This window comes from Lonchura striata, chromosome 1, assembly GCF_046129695.1.
Source record: "Lonchura striata isolate bLonStr1 chromosome 1, bLonStr1.mat, whole genome shotgun sequence".
NCBI classification, from domain to species: domain Eukaryota; kingdom Metazoa; phylum Chordata; class Aves; order Passeriformes; family Estrildidae; genus Lonchura; species Lonchura striata.
The window spans coordinates 108549338-108564357 of NC_134603.1; positions in this window are offsets into that span (position 1 = coordinate 108549338).

Sequence of the window (15020 nt, forward strand, 5' to 3'; positions counted from 1 at the left end):
AGATAGAGAGCCTTTGCCCACTATTTGCAGATATGCATGCACTTAGAAAGCTTTAAGTCATCATGAGTGAACTGTCATTTCCATATATATTTCTTCTACTTCTGAAGCAGGGGGTCTCTTCAATTAATCTTCTTTTGTTCTCCCAGAACCCACAAGTGTTTAAATCAGCAAGGCACAAATGAGAACATTATGGTAGAAATCAACAAGAGAGCAAGAAAAGGAGTATCAGTGAAAGAAATAAATGTAAATAAGTCATGAGGGGAATGGCAGCTCCAGGGAAGATTCCAGTCACCTGAAGTCATACCCACTTTGTCCTCATGAAGTCTCCCTCCCTTACAGCTCTCCTCTGCCTTCTCTCCACCAGCTCAGTTTAGGTGTCCATGGCCTCCTGACCACTCTCATCATTTTTCTGATGCCAATCCAACAGACCTTAATTAATGCTGGCTTTCTTGACTTGTTTTTGAACTGCAGCCCCCCTGCAGTCTTTACCTTTTATGAACGAGAACTTTCCTGTCAAAATTTCTTTTCTTTTGCTTATATATCCATCCTCTGTGCTTTTTGTTTTGCCTGTTTAATATGCTGTGACACTCTAGTGCTTGTGAGCAGATCAGTTGGCTTTGGTGGATTTGCTCCCTTCATTTCTCAGGGTCTTTCACTGCTTCTGAAGACCAGGCAAACTCAGCCTCCACCTTCCCTATCAGACCTATTAGTTAGCTTTTAGTGGCAATCCTTCAACACTGGTAACTTGTCTGATTTAACCTTACCAGATTCAATATTCATGCTAAAAGAAATAAAATACTTCTAGTTTTAAAGCTAAAGCATTACAAAGTAAAGTACATAGTAAAACACATTGCTACATCAACTATAGCCTTCAACTTTTAGCTTCCCATGTGCTTGTCACATTTTAAATTATGTCCTAAAGCTGTATGTTGCTGTGAGAAAGTTTGGTGTCTGCATTAAAATTCAAAGAACTCACACTGGTGATAAGGCTCTAAATAGCATGTAGAACTAAAGCCCTTAGGGCACCAGTATCACCAAGAAAGGACTCTCCTACTAGTAAATTTAGAAAAGAAATGGAGTCAGAATTACATGAAGAAATTTTCAGAAATCCAGAATTATGTGAGGAATTTCAACTGATCTCCAGACTGCTTCCAAATGGACCTGCTCCACACCATGCCTGCCCTTGTTCCAACCTTCCAGCTCCTTTTTTTTAACCACTTCAGTGCATTCTCTGTACTCTTGGAAGCTGTACAGATGCTAAAATCACCCAGCTGGATTTACTCTCTCCCTAGCAAGATACTTATCTGAATCTTTTACAACCATCTGCTGCTTTCTCAGACAGGTAATGGAGCAGAACATCAGCAAAAAAAAAACCAAACCAAAACAAAATAAAACAAAACAACTCCAAAAACAACAAAAAACCTCCAAAATATCACAAAAGAAAAAGTGCCTAACTTAGAGATTTCAGATTTATTCTAAACTTAATGAAGAGCTTTATAATTCATGATTCTTTTTGGTTTAGCACCATGAGAGCTGAAGGGCATGCTATCATGGAGATTTCTTCCCCCTGCTAAAAGTGGTAGTACTTCTAAATATTCATGACATTGTTATACAGTTTTTCAAATCCAAAGCTTTTAATTTAGAGCACATCTCAGTCATGTATCACTTGTAGCCAGTAGTGGTTTTTATTTATTTTAACATTTGAACCCAAAGTATACAAAATGGATAGACTGTGAATTTTAAGTTCCTATTTTCTCTCCTCAGATTATTTTATTTGCACTATTTGGTTTTGATTTTTTAAACAGGCTTTGCTTTTGAGCAACCAGTCAGTGCAAGTCAACAAGATATAATGGCAAAGCAGTTCCTGACTGTTACATTCCATTTTTTATATCCATAGTGTAATTCATCAGAATAAAATCTCTAGACTTGAATGATAGTCTATTTAGGACATGAGATAAGTACTCACCATTGAAAACTCAACCTACTGTAGTTTAATCAAGAAAAACAGTTGTTTTCTTTAGGTAGACCAATTCAAGGAGAAAATGAAACTTAGCCAAAATACCATTATATCTTATTGGCTTTCAGACTATTACATCTTCTTGCAACTCTTCAGTCCAGGTCCAGAGATGGGATCTACTGCTGCTTCTCATCTTGAATGTATTTTTTACTTTCTAAGAAGGTGTGGTTACATTGGGTATTTGGCACAGGTGGACAGCAGCTGCTGAATGTTGTTATATGAATATAGTCAGCCACAGAAACCCCATGCCTGTTTTCCCTGGAACCACAACAGCAAAACTGTTACAAGAATATAGGGGATAGGAATATGCTTTTTGTGTCTTGTGGACTCCAGCTATCTTTGTCTCAGTTTATTTCTGACTAAATAGTCTGGGAATGTGAAAAGTAAGGACTTTCTAAGAAGAAGAAATTGATGCAGTACGTTGAGGAAGAGTATAACTGAATCGTGTAATAATCTTGAGATTTAGTCTCTATTTCACTTTGGGTCATAACAGGAACTCCACTTTCCAGCTGTGTTTTGGTAAATAGAGAAAGGTTAAGAGAAGTGTTTAGGGAGGATGTGCGGTTATGCTTTTGTCTCCTTGCCTAATTTTATATCAGTATTACTTGAATGTCTTCATCTGAAATCAGGTGCTTTAATGAAGGGATGTCCACTGTCTATTTGTCTGAATGGACAAGGCAGGAAAATGGCATTAGAAAAGAGACATCCATATTACAGAAAAGGTACTAAAGCATAGAAGTTGTTGAATTGTGCTGACAAAAGGCCAGACACAGCTTCCACTTACTGAGAAACATATCTGATCTGACTGGGATACAATTTTAAGAATGTTAGTGCTAGGAATATTAGACATTTGTGATGATGTTTTGATGCAATTGGTCACTAATCCTTTGTTTCTGTGACAACTGTTTCTATTCTGCAAATACAGATAAGTCTGCATTGTGTCAGATCATCAGCACTGCCTCAGACTGCTTTTCACTAGCAGAAAGTTTATTTCTAAAACCTTTAGGATCTTCTTAAAGAATGTTAAGCTGTAGCATATGAATCTCCATATTATTGTTGACGGCTGTTACTTTCTTTAGGTCTGACTTTGGGAATTGCAATAGTTTTTGTACAGCAGAGCAGTGGCAAACATTCTTTGAGATGCCTTGTGCAGTTAAAGAGAATGATCCATCCCACTACCTCAGCTGCTTTTAGGCTTTCTAAGACTTAGCATGTATTCTTGCTGTTGAGTGTGACCTTTCTTTGGCACAGACACTTTGTCTCCACTCTTTAAAGACAATTGCCTGCTCTTTTGGTAGTGGCTGCATGCAGCACAAAGACCTCTGAAGTCCCTTTGCAATCCATTAAGGGATTGGTTTATTTACTGTCTGCTATTGATTATTACTTAATCTTAGACTTCTTCCCTCAAGGAAAAGAAAATAATCTTTGTGCAGTTTCAGGTTTGTTCTGTGGCCAAAGAGAAGGAAAAACTCTGATGCAGCCGACTGAAGAGACTGCTCAGCTTTGCATCAAAGTGCATTTGTTTTCATTTTCTAGCCAGGTTTCTAGCCAAAAGATTTATCTTGAGCTAAAGTTTAGTGAAAATTGCAAGGTTGTTGATGTCCCTAGAGTTAAATTTCTCTGTTTACTTTTCGGGCAGATGCAACCAAGGTAGCCCAGGCACATGACATTTCCTAGATCTGTTTCCCTGGTTGTAAAGAAAACATGAGCCCCCATTAGAGAATCAGGACTAACCACTGTTGTTGAGTTCTGTCCACTAAAGCCCTATCTGTGGCTCCCAGGCTGCTGGTTTTTGGGCACTTTGGGTCAGTCCCGATGGTAAGGTTAGTGTAAGCAACATGCAAGCCATGCACAGAAGCAAGCATTTTATTTTGTCCTACTGTGTTTAACAGCCAATGAATGGCACATATGGACACAAACCCCACAGTGTCTTGCACTACTTACTTAGAAAGGCATGAGAGCCCTCAAATAGGACAGAAACTGCTTTTTAAGCAGCAGGAAAAACCTCCCAGACAACACTCAGGTTAGTTCCTGAGGAGCAAAACTAGGATTGCAAAGTTTTCTGTGCTTTTACACACTAACCCCTGTGCTCTTACCCCCTGCAGGAGCTCCTCCCCGATTTCTCATGGCTCTGCTCTCTCTTGGTTCACTCTCATGTCCCCTGACCACCCACTGAGCAAGAAATGCTGGAGGTACAGGACCAGAGCTGAGAGGTACATGTGCTGACAAGTCACTTAGTAGGTAAAGTGCTGCGTGGATATTGGGAGGTCACACAAAACAGATGATGGCTCAGTTCATGCCCTTTTCCTCCTGGGAAGAACTCACTTGGCTCTCTTCTCAATCCATCCAGACATAATTTGTATGAAATTTTCAGGAACATAACTATTGTTATGATTCCTGCTACTTTGTCAAATTTGAATCGAGTTAGAGAAGAGCAGACAGAGATTGATGAAGGTTTTCTTCATTAAAAAAAAGTAGAGGGGAAACTAGGCAATTAAAACTACTGATTTAATTAATTATACTTTTTTTGTCCAAATTTAATTTTTAGCTGCACTTTGTACTTAATTATGACAAGGAATTTGAGAAAAGTAAGAATATTCAGTATTTACTGTAGATTTTGTAAAAAGTTTGTGATCAAACAGTATCTTGTATGTCCAGAGAAAAAGAAAAGCAAAGCTGAACAGCTTGATGCAGTATTGTAATCTGATAAATATGAAAAACAAATAATCACCCATAATTATGAAGTACAATCAAGAATAACAAATATTTATATTTCTCTAATTCAGGTTTTGTTTTTCATTATTTTCTGTGTTGTGGTGTTTTGTTTTTGAATATTTTTTTAGATAAATGATGGGTCTAAAGGGCTTTTAATTACATACTTTCAGTGTACACTAAAAAAGAGCTCCCTTGCATCTAGCATCATCCCACATATAACTGCAAACTTTTAAAGGGGCTTTTCTTTCCTTTCCTGATCTTTAAGAGTCAAATTTGGTAGACCTTTTATCTGACATTTCTGGAGCCTGAAATCCTTTTTTTCCTGACAGAGGGGTCAATCCTCTCATCCCTTCCTGTTTCCATGCCTCTCCTGGGCAGACGAGAATTGCTTAGCACTGTCCCAACTCTGTTCACTCTAACAGCTAAGAAGGGTTGGTGATGCTAAAGGTTGTAGCTGAACTGGACAATCTTGAAAACCCCACACATTATCATCAGCTCTGTATTACCTGTATGTGTATAGAAGGAAGCAGTGAAATTCTGCTGGCCAGAAGCTCTAAGAATATACTACAGTAAAACCCATGTGAATAGAGTTTTGAATATTTCCCTAATCCCAATCAAGGTTTTAACCTCTCCTGGTTTCATTTCAGTTTTATATCATTGAGGTCATAGTATTTCTGCCCCTTGAAAGCAGAAGAAACTGGCCCTGTAGCTCTCACTGTGGGAATGATTTGTTGATCAAGACATATGAGCAGCAAATATACCCATTTCCCCTTTAATCCACTTATTTGGATTAATACTTGATTTTCTTTCAGTATTGAACATTAATAAGCAAAAATACACAAGACATTTGCCTAGGAAAATTCCTCCAGTCCCCAGATCCACTTTTCTCTGCAAGTTATTAAACATAACTATCAGCAAAAGATTGATAGTGATTCTTTTGGGCAGAATTTACAATCCCTCTCTATTATCCAGATGCACTGCCTTTAGAAGGGTGCTGTGCCTCTGCAGTGGTGCCTGGAACCAGTAGGGCTCTTCTAACATAGCCAGTGAAACCTTCTGCAACATCACAAATTAAGTGCACATCTGTGATTTAGGAGTGTATTTACTGCAGTGGAAAAAGGACCTGAAGACAGCTCTTTCTTTTCTGCTGGAGTACATGAGCTCCAGATGATGTGCTAGAAAAGGAACCACTTGGCTGCTCAACCCATTCCTGTCTCCCCCTTTTCTCTCACCATCCACAGCACCTACCTGTGCTCTGTGCTTCCAGCTGTGAAAGTGAAAAATTGTGCCAGCCAGTCCAGCTAGGATTATGGTCAGCATTACATGTGTTGTTATTGCATTTCTCTCTCTCTCTCTCTCTCTCTCTCTCTCTCTCTCTCTTTTTTTATAGGGAAGGGGGTAGAAAGCCTAAAAAAGACCATTTCTTGTGTACTTACTTTACAAGTAAAGGAGTAGAGAAGTTTCCAAGCAGATCTTTCTAACCTAAATAATTTCACTAATTAGTTTGGCAAGATATTTTCACAGCCATCTCTCCTGCAATGGTACCATGTAATTTTGAACGTGCTTGAACTCTCCAAGCCCCTCATGTTTAATGTGAATGTTCCCAGGCTTGCTGTGACCAAGCACTGACTTGGGATGTCCTGCCAGGTTGCAGGGTCGTAGGGAGCTTGATGTGGGCGGCAGCCCCTGAGTGAATAACAAGTTAAAGCTGATCCCACAACACAGCTGGAGCTATGTGTGCACAAGTGATCTTCTACAAGAAAAGAAGAGCTGGAAGACAACTCTCTTTGACTTAAAGCCAGGAAACCCTACAGGAATGTCAACATCTTCTCTGTGAACCCAGTCATCCAGGTGAATCCTAAGCAAAGATGCTGTTACTGTAGGTTATTAATATGTATATATCATATTAATATGTACATATAAAGCTTAAAGCCTGATTAAGCTACTTGTTTCTGTTATTTCCTGTACTTATGTTTTTTTGGGGAGCAGGGCATACTACTTAAAATCTCTCTATGAAGATTATGTGGTTTGAATCTTACTCTTAGCTATTTAATTCACTATGTGTAGTGAGCAAGGAGGTGGGAGAGATCAAAAAACAATAATGTAAATGTAGGTGGACTCATGGACTGTCTTAAGATACCTAAAATAATGCAGTTACTTAGAGAATCTTGCCAAGTACAGCTCACCTTTTATATCTACTATATGGGTCACTATATAGGCCTTTCAAGCCTACAGACGTCTAAAATGATGGTAGATCCTTAAATATAGACATATGGATCCCACTGTGGAGATTTCTATCTCTGTTCTGGATTTTGCTTCAGTGGTCTAAAGTCTAATTTACTGGGAGATTGGTGAGCAACTCTGCATGCCTTTCTTGGATAGAGCCTTTATGGTATTACTGCTGCTAATAAGGATAGACTATCCCTCAAGTTCATCAGGTGTACTACTGAGAAGGCCATGTTGCTAGGAGTGATGACATTTCTCATTTAATAAAAATATTCAACTAGCAGCCAAGAAAAAAAAAACTGAATTAAATGTCCTGCACTAGTGCCTCCAGCAGCTACTTGCTTCATGATCGCAATTACATCTCTAACCAACTCTCCCTATTAGAACTATTTCTGACATGAGTTTCTTGGATAAAAGTGGTTTGTGTTATTGCCCCCATGCAAATCCCTAACCCAAGAGGGCCTGCTGAGTTAGGAAGAGGAATTTCTAAGAACTGTCATGAGAAATACAATGACTAACCAAGGAAAAATGCTCAACATGATAGAGAAAGCACAGAGAGCTTAGGTAAACATCAAACTCAATAAAAAATGGGGGAATGTAACTAACTTCTGTGTGGGTTTTTTACTTCCACATGTGTGACTGATTTATTCAAAATTTGTTTCCTCACAGTTTTTTAAGGATTTGTGAATAACAGCAAGTGAATTAGGTGATGTTTATTCAAGTGAATGTTTGTAAAGCTGCTTTATTTTGTAGATACTGCTGCATCTAAGCATTACTTTTCAATTTAATTTTAGGACAAATTAAATTATCTTCTTTCAAGTGCCTTTAAAGCTAATAATCCTAAAAGAATTAAGATTAGAAAGTAATGCTATCAGTGATAAAAGTTATTAATGGCTTTTTATCACTGCAAACTATAGCCAGGATAATTGGAATAAATGGAATATACCTATTTTTTAGCCAAGTCTCTCTTACCCTACTTTACATTAATTATTTGAGGTTTTGTTCTGGTCAAATAAAATTTGAGTGGCTTGTCTGCTTCTTTTCTGAAAGGCTGAGCAAATGTCAGGTGTGCTGTTTTGAGAAGGCAGAAAGGTTAAATCTGCAGCAGTCGAGATAAGGACAGGCAGAATTCCCACAGAAAAGGGGACATAGCTTTCTAGAAGGAAATTATTCTCATTTTGGAAATTATGCTTGTTTTTTACTAGTGGATAGCTCAGAGTTGCTGAGGGAGTACAGCTTTTCCTTTTTTTTAAAAAAAAACCCTATTTGTAAAAAGTGTATTTCTATTTTTAAGTTGTTTTAAAATCCAGTGAAGGCTGGTCTGCCCCAGCCTTCTCTGAGAAGGCACAAAATAAATTCTCTTCTCTGCACAAAATAAATGCTCTTTTGATTATGGAACTTAATGGTTCTTTCCAGAGAGGTTGCCTTGTCTAGTAATTCCACATTCAGAGATGAAAGAGTAACATGTTTTAACATGCTTTAGTACTCTTATTAAAGCTCTTAAGAGCCTCTCTCAGAGGTCTGTAAGCACCAGCTAAAGATCCTGACCTACAGAAAAAGAAGTATTCATTCAAGTAGGAGATCTCTGGTCTGTCCCTACTGGGAAATACTGGTTTACAACCCAAAGATAGAAGCAGATTTCTGAGCTGCACCCCCTGTTTTCCTGCCAGCTTTTGCTCTATTATAGCTCAGAGTGCAGCAAACTTGCATCTTGTAACAGCTGCTGCATTGCTGCATTGTCTTTCCTTATGTTACCTATCCTCATGAGGTACAAAGAGATCATCCCTTTTCTCCAGTTAGTTGAAATGTTTGTTGTTGATACCTGGAAAACAGGATTGCATTCAAAAGAGAGCAAATCAAAGTGTTAGAGCAACCAGTTCTTTCCTCTTTTTTCTCTCCAGTCTGGATTAGTTAAGGTAAGGAAAACTATTCCTGCATGATTTTGTGCCACACAGAACAAGGAGGAGTGCTATGGGGTTTAGGTTTTGAAGGCGTGAGAATAAAAGTACTACTCCTTTTTGGCAAAAAGTAGGAGAAAGAAAATTTTAATAGTCTGAGGGACAGGTACAATGCACTTCTTTTTTTTCTCCTTCCTTTTGAACCAGTGTAAAATAAAAGAAAAAAAAAACTGTGTGAGACAGAAGTTCTGAAAAAAGTCTTCTGAAACTGAGCACAAACTGTTCCTCTCTTCTTCTTCTTTTCTTCCATAGTTTATTTAGGAAAAAAAGTGTTTGCAGTGGCCATGGCATAGTACATTTACTCAAGTTCAGACTTGGGTATTCTTTCTGGTGGGAAGTAACTGAAAGGGTCTATTCTTCCCTGTCCTATACCTCATTTGTTGAGCAGATCCTGCATCTGGCAGACAAATCAATTGTAAACCAACAGACTTCAGAGAGGTTTGGTGCCATGATCCATGCATTTTTCAGCAATTCATGTGAAATTAGTTCTTTTACCCATCCTAAAAGTTTGCTGTGTTAGTGCAGTACTTCGGGCTGTACTCAGGACCTGTTCAACTAAATGGAGTGAAATAGGTGCTTGAAGAGTCACATAATGTATTAACCATTTTTGTAACTTAATTCAGGGCATGATATATACAGCTGACTTCAAAAGCCTTTCATAGCTGTTCTTTAATTTCAGTTTCAGTAATGAATATAGATCCAATTAGAAGGGAGTTAATACATGATGAAAAGAATTAACAATACCCCTAATTCCCACATTGAAGTAATGACTGCTATTATAGACTTCTTGATTTTAATCAGATATTCTCAAAAATGACAGTAGATTTGGATTCATAATGCTCAGCTGATGCTGCAAGTCATACTCTGTAATGTTCTCTCTCTTCCTCTGTATTTTAAAAAATCAATCTTACAAGTATAGACCAAAAGTTTCTTCCATGTGCTAAGTGTCATTTTTTGGCACATTAATGTTTACCTAGGAAGCAGATTGCAAACAGCATGTCACTGACTGTGGAGGTTTGCAGTAGCAGATCCTGAGCAGTAGGTAGGTGAGACAAAAGTTGAGTCTGATATAGTTTATGAAACTATGTGACACTATCTTCAAATCAGACCAGGGGCTCTTACTTCAAAGCATTTTGTCTTCATGGTATAGAAAGGAATGCTGGAGCAGCTGTCACAAGTCAATGTCATGATGACTTATCCAGTTTTACATCACAATCTACACAGACTGTGGGGGAAAATGCCCCTGTAAGTGGTCTCTCTCAGCAAGTGGTAACACACCTCTTTCAGAAACACATGGTGAGCTAAACTGGATAAGACCCTGCCAGTGAGAGAGGATTACTTTGTGTCTCCTGCATAAAGATTTGTGTCAGAAACTGCTCTGTCTCCAGGACTGCTCTAATTTCATGCCTTATGCAAGTTAAGAGGAAAGAAATAAGTCTGTGTACATGTGGAATTTGTGTACACAGGGGATGAATCTATTTAGGCAGGTTTTCATCTCATCCATCTACCCTTATGGTAAGATCTGAGTATACTTTGGTAGTGCCCATATTGACTGTGCTCTACCTGTGCCTTTCTGTAGCCATTAGGATTTGGTACTGCAGGGAAGCCACACCAGCAGTTGCCACGTGTACCTTTTTGATGTGAGGTCTCTTCAGTTTGTCTTGCTTTCCTGACACTTTTCAGTTGGTCTGTACGTCAGGCTTCAGTACCTGTGGGAGCAGATGGGATATGTGGTATCTTTTGTAGAGACACTGGAGAATATTATATTTTCTGAAGCAATAAAGTCACAGAGTTTAACTGGGAAAATAAACCTATTTGGAGAAATTGAAGGTGCATTGGTTTGTTGTCACTGAAGAAAAATTCCCCAAACGGTCTCACCTTTTAATAAGCGCTTGACTGACGCATAAGCTTAAAATTGGAGCTATTGCTAGTGTCTGGCAACAACATCTATAATGCAATATAGATATATCTATCCGAATCTGCTTTGAAGAATACCTTGCATGCAGTTGAGCTGCTAATCTAAGCATGTATTAGTCACAGAATTTTAATCAAGTAGCTTGAATTAGAAAATTTCATCAGCGAGGACACAATCCTTAAATTGAAAGAGAAATTGCATGCTGCTGAATGAATGTATTTTTTGCGTTCAGATTTGGCTATATTTCCAAATAGCTTTGAGATATGCTGTGTTTATTCCAGTTATGAAGCATATGTGGGTTCTTTCTGGAATGTGCTTCCTTCCTCTCAACAGGTGTTGTACCTTATAATTAATGCTGCCTAGCCCAGTGTTAGTATTCTTGCTTCTTTCTGTTTCTATGCTGTTGCTGGAAAAACTCGGATCAAGGAACCTGTGTGTATTATCTGAGACAATGGAGAGTGATGGCCTGACATGTATCTTGGTCCAGAGCCAACCCTGAAACTATTTTACATGTAGAACAGAGGGTAGAGGAGACATGTGGATGTCAGAAAACAAAGTTGGGAAATGGCAGCTGCACACTGAAGGAGTGTTAGGAAAGGAAGTATTGAAAATATCTTTCTATTTAATAATACCAACGCAGGACCCTAGTCTCTGGTACTTAGCAGCAACAGTTCTGTATGTAATATGTTTGTTACATTCTAGACTAATGTAACTTGATAATATCAGGCAATAGCCTGAGATAGACTATTAAACAGATTAAGAATATTAAGGGAGAGAGAATATTAAGCTATTAAACTATGTATTTTTGAAGCAGGGTTTGTTTGGTTTTATTTTTTTTATTTTGTTTTGTTTTCATATTAAGCAGTGTGAATATACTTGAGAGCAACGTTTCTGAAAAAGATAAATCTTTGATATGTGCTGATATGAGCCTGTAATGGAAACTCTTAATTCCTTAATATGTTTCCTTCCTCTCAGTCTCTTATTTCATGCTGCATTGTGCAGAGCATCAATTCAATTGTGTTTCAGTAAATTTCTACTCAACCACTTCTCAACTGTTATGAATTCAGAACTTTTTCTCTTTCCAGGAGCTGTTCTCCAGTTCAAAACTGCTTTGTTGTTATTTAAAACATTTACCTAGAAAATATTAAAATTAAATCTAGGTTGTTGGGGGTTTTTTGTCCCCAAATTATTTGAAGAAAGGCTGTTTGAGTATTAGTATCCTTGAGGCATTTATGTAGCTTGCCGGCAAATTATTTTAATTTGTATTTTGCTACTTATTTAGAAATTTAAAAATAAGTACTGGTTTGAAGATGATAAACAAATATTTGGAAATATTTAAAAATATTAATTCATGCTTAAATACATGAAAATTTAATTAATTTTTTTGCTGTTAAAGGTTTGCCTCTCAGTTCCTGTTTATAGGATGATTTATAAATGTATGTTTACATTGTGTGTCCATGATCTTCCCTCCTGACATTGTGGCTGCAATATGTAGGCAGGTCATCTCTTACAACTGTACCAACTATTTAAAACCTTGCTTTCTGTATAAGAAGAAACTCCTTAGCCATCAAGTTTTTGTAATTGCTCTTGTTCACTACTGGTGGGTCCATTCTCACCATAATATATGTAGGAAGCCAAGACTGCAGGAGCAAAAAGGAGTGGATGAATGCACCGAGATCACAGATGAAAAAACAACATTAAAATCTTAACTTAGCTAGGAAGACTGAGAAACCTGGCTGTGGAACTACCTAACTGGTGTACATATAGAATGTGAAAAGATTAATATTTCTTGCCAGTCTATTTCACACCTAAACTTCCAGCCATTCCTTTCTTAGGCACCTTTGATAGTGCTGGGCTGTGATAGGCATTGCCCGTGCATTGCATTTCATAGTCTCTGTATCTCTTGAAATGCACATTCCAAGTGAGGGGCAGAGCTTGTGGCCATGGCCACCGTCCTCCCTGTGGCTGCTGTCTCTGAGACACTGGCTGGGTCATAGATGGCCACAAGCCAAGACCCCAGTCTGAGACCCAGACTTCCCAGCTGAGCCCATGCCGTATCTCCTGAAGCACCAGCAATTGCACGGAGTAGATGGACAGAAAGATTATAGCCTGCTCTATCAGTTTGTGTGGGACAAACACAAAAAATTGACAAAATATGCAGAAGGAATTTTCTCTAAAATAAAAGCAAACCAGAAAAACCCAAAACCAGATTTGGAGTAGATACCAGCAATAGGAGATGTAAATAGACAAAAAATCTAAAGTTAAGTAGTTGTACTGAAAACCAGATTTTAGGAGCTGCAGGTAGCCATTGTTTGTACACAAGTGGTGTGATTTGGGTCCATTTTAGGGGTTTACCTTTGGGACTCATGTAAGAAGGCACACTGCCCTGGCCTCCCTCGAAAAAAGTGATCTGAGACAAAACAGGATGAGTCTGGACCTGCCAGTTCTATTAGGTCAATCTATCCTGACCTCTTCAACTCGAAAATATTGTGATCATTGGACTGTTAATTTTTGAGCAATTTTTCTGGTGATAAAGTCTTCTTTTCTCCTCAGCCATAGAGAAAAGCAAGACCTTTATCAAAAGAGTTTTCCACTTTTTTTCCCCTTCTTTTCTCTCCTCTGCTTAGCAAATAGAGTGGAGACTGTAGATGGTATTTGTTTCAGATGTGTGCTTTTGAAATGATGATACATAGTTTAATTTTTCTATTATGCAGCTTCATGGAATCCTGAAGAAATTACTCATGGTAGGGAAGTGCAGGCCAATAAAGGCTTGCAGGATCAGGGGCTGTCTCTGTTCCTTAGTCTGAATTGTTGTCATTACATTGTGTGTTACTGATAATTAGTCTGCCTCAAAAGTATTTTTATTTAGCTTTTAATGTACCAAACTTTTCTACAAGACCTATTGCTGTGCTTTTGTCTCCTAATGCATGGGAGTCCAGAACATTAAGTCATGCTGTATTAAATGCTCTAACCAAGCAAATCTGCATTCTGATGCTGCTGCACAATAAGCAATTAAACTTTGCTGCTGGGCTCAGGCAGGCGGTTCAATTCCATCTTAGTAGGTTTTGTAGTTTTCTGGATCAAGGCCTCCCTGTGAATGCTCTGGTGCAAGTTCCTCTTTTCTACCTGTTTGACTAACTAAATTATGTTATTCATTACCAAGTGTCATCAACTTTCTTGGTCTTTGGCATGTATAGTTTATCTACAAATCCCGTCTCTCTCTCAGGCAGTGTCACACAGTGTGTCTCTCAGGTAGAAGGAGGATGTTTTTCCTAAGTGGAAACCTCTCTGCTTCCTTCTCAATGAAGAGAAAGGAGAGTTGGGTTAACATATGAGTATTAAAATGTACTTTCTCTGACTTAGTGCTGTCTTTATAGTCAGTGAAGATAGATACAATCGGATGGTTTCTAAAGAGATGAAATGCTGAAACTGCCAGTGGGCAAATTATGTCAAAGTGACGGTCAAACCACTGATTTTTTTGGGGGGAATACTAATATTAAGTATTGCAGCAGCAATAAGATTTTTTTTTTTTCATTAAGTAATCTTAGTCTGAAATTCATGCCCTAAGTCTGCTGTAGCTAGCTGCAGATTAAGTGCTTTGACGCACATCATAATAATGAGAATGTACATACACTGTTGTTTGTCTATTTACTTGTACTTTTTAGGGGTAATACTTCAGGCAACAACTAGTTCAGGGGTCTTGGATTTGGATGACTTAGTGGTTTGTTGGTTTGGGGTTTTTTAAGTCGATCATCTTTGGAATGTGCTTCCCTTACTGTTAGTGGTACTCTAACTAACAGATATATGGTACAATTATTGAAATGTCCTATAGATAAAACAGAATAATTTCACAGACCCTGGAAAGCAGTAATTGTTTATGCAGACAAATTGCCAGCTAAGAATTTCTTATTAGTATTTTCAATTTTTAATGTCATGTAAATTATTCCTACACTAACATAAACAGGAAAGCAGGCTATGATTTTCAGAGCCTTTTGAGTAACATTTGTTCACATTTCTTCCATTCATTCTGCATTTTTATTGTACCACCCAATAACGCCTTCCCTCTCTTTCCCACCCTGTTCATCCATTAAGGCTCAGATAATGACCTCACTGCATTTCTGCGAAATTCACTTATCGCTGGGATTCATTATTCTGTCATGACAAGGCTATTTTTAGCCCAGACTCCAGC